Here is a 2,999-nt window from a genome sequence, read left to right as displayed (position 1 = left end):
GGGGGGGGGGCTACACCCCCAAAATCAAAATTCGGCTCAAAATCATGGAATTTGAGTTGTAGGCATTTTTAGATTCCTCAGCCTCTCCTACAACTATTTCATCGCATAAGAACCCCCAAAAACCGTACTTTTCCCCGTACCGGACATGTTTGTAACCGCCATTTCCTCATAAAGTCAGTATTTTATTTTTCTTTATCGGCCGTTTTCTCAAAATGCGACTTTCCTCTATACTTTTTTGAATAACTCCACCATTTTTATCCAATCTTCATGAAATTTTCACAGAATGAAGAGAAGAGGTAATACTAAAAATGTGTCTGTTGAATTTTTGATATATGGAATAGATTTTTGTTGGTGGTGTCTGGAGTGTGGATTTTCACGGATTTTTCACAAACTTGAATGCTACCTCAGGAAAAAATTCATTAAAAATTTTCTAATTCGATTAGGAAAAAAACAACAGACAAATTTTTAGATCTAATGTTTGTTAACACGCATGCAAAAAAACAATCAATTTCCATGAGCGATAAGTGCGGTATTCATTACGTAAGACATGTCAATAAAATCCAATATGGCGGCGTATCCATGGAAACAAAACTTTTTTCTCAAATTTGATTGCGGATTTCAAGACTCCTTACTATGCTTGTTATATGTGTAAAATGTGGTAAAATTCGGTCCAGTAATAAGCGAGATAGCCTCCAGGTGTAGCCCCCCCCCCCCCTTAAAGAGGAAAAAAGAGAAAGGCAAAGAGAGAGCGAGTGTGATTGATGGCCAAACCTTGTCAGTGTCTGATCGATCAGTAAAAAGCAGACTTGTAATGGAAACAGTACAATTTCTACTTATCATACTACGTACAGGAAGAAAGTGAACATTTCTTGAGCTCAAAATCCCGCGGCTGATAAGGACCAAGCTCTTTTATGCGCACTTTCTCTTCTAACTGTAGCCTGCTGAATAGCACAAGAAGCAAAGGGTCAACGTGATTCATCAATATTCTAGAGAAAGTCAGTTAGAATCCGCAGGATATCCCGTAACCTACATCTATCGATATTTACACAACTGTTTCTAGATGAAACCGAATAAAAACTTAAATAAAGTGAAACAATACTAACAACTCAATATGCTCACAATCTGAGAAGATTTAACGATTTCTAATTACTTCGTGCAGCACCAACAACCAGACTCAATTTGAAAATTTACCTTAACAGGACTTGCTACACAACAGAGGGCGACAACAGTTTTAAACCCATTCTTCATTGAGTTACCGTAGACTCTTCTAGTGTAGTAGATAGTAGGCTAGCGGTAACTTGGATCAAATTTTTAGCTTGCACCAAATTGGTGCTGCGAAGAGGAGTTTCACACACCTTTCTTCTTGTGCGGGAAGAACGATGCCTAGATTTCTCTACAGTGACAAAAATAGCTTTGGTGCAAAGATTTTGCTTGCTCCCAGCAGACAGTACCGCAAGCGGTGCGACGAGCATAAACCCTCCTCGCTGTTTGTCTCTTCACTGGCGCGTGCGCAGCCAGTGGGTGACGGGTCGCAAGGATGTAGGCTAGTATGTAGGCCCTAGATCTTGAGAACTGACTGGTTTAGAACAATTAGAAAAGGGGTGGGGGGGGGGGGGGGGGTTAAGGCCAGGGTTCGGTGGAACGCTTGCACCAATTGCACCAATGGCGCCCCGCCACTGCATTCAACCATAGTAAGTATGATCAATTTTTGTACAATAGCATATGGGCCGGGAACACAAGACAACAAGATAAAGAAAAATTAAATCGACTTATACGGAAAGCATGTAAAATTTCAACATCCATATTCCCCTACTTGGATGAACTGTACATAACAGCTTGCGCTAACAAAAATTAATTCCATCTTTTTAGACAACAAGTATCCCTTGTTCCCTCAAATAAAAACATCAGTCAAAAGTAAAAGACCTAGGCTTCTGATCTGTAACAAAGAAAGATATAGATTAGAAAGTCATTTTTACCATCATTTATAAAATGCTTCCATCTTAACCATCTTGTATAAGTATACTTACGACCTTAGAGCATGCATCAAAATAACATTGAGTGTGTATCCAGCTTACGATTATTATTGTTTATATTGCTGCTCATTAATATTATGCATGTGATTGTAAGCCTACGTGTGTGTGCGTGCGTGCGTGCGTGCGTGTGCGTGTGCGTGTGCGTGTGCGTGTGCGTGTGCGTGTGCGTGTGCGTGTGCGTGTGCGTGTGCGTGTGTGTGTGTGTGTGTGTGTGTGTGTGTGTGTGTGTGTGCACTGGTGAAACACCAAACCAATGTGCCACGATCTGGAAATTAAAGATGTATCTTATCTTAATAAAATTAGGAAAAATATATTAAAATAATGGATTATAACGACTGGGATAACTAATAAGGTGAAAATCTTATTTTAAAAAGACGTGAATATGAAACAACTTATCGAGGGTTCGGACAAAATCGCCCCATAGATTGCCGAGAAAAGCGAAGCCCGTCTTGGATAGAATTAATAAGCTACCTGGTATGTATATGCACCTATTTAGGCTAAAGCTGAACTTTACACTCTGATACAATCCGAACCAGGACCTCCTGTCATCACCCATGCTATAGTAGGCTTAATTATTTCGCCTTGCTGGGCCTATCATATGCTAATCAATTATGACAATCCCTTGGAGCTTTAATAGCCTACACTCTACTAATACAATGTACACGCGAGCGTGAGTGGCATGTGGATAAAAAATGTTTTTATTTAAGATACCCCAGCTCCCCCGCCCCTTAATTTCCAAAACCATGGTGGTTAGTCAGGAGGGTGGAAATACAAGACGCCCTATGCCCCAGCGAGTTATTAATCTACAACATTTGTTTAAATTAATGATTTAAGGGGAGGGGGTATAATTATTTAGTCGTTATTATACCCCCCCCCCCCCCTCTCTGATCTCTCTCTCTCACACACACACACACACACACACACACACACACACACACACTTCTCTCTTTTCAAAAAAACACAAAC

The sequence above is a fragment of the Aplysia californica genome, unplaced genomic scaffold (assembly GCF_000002075.1).
Source record: "Aplysia californica isolate F4 #8 unplaced genomic scaffold, AplCal3.0 scaffold00049, whole genome shotgun sequence".
Classification (NCBI taxonomy): domain Eukaryota; kingdom Metazoa; phylum Mollusca; class Gastropoda; order Aplysiida; family Aplysiidae; genus Aplysia; species Aplysia californica.
This window is presented reverse-complemented; position numbering follows the sequence as displayed.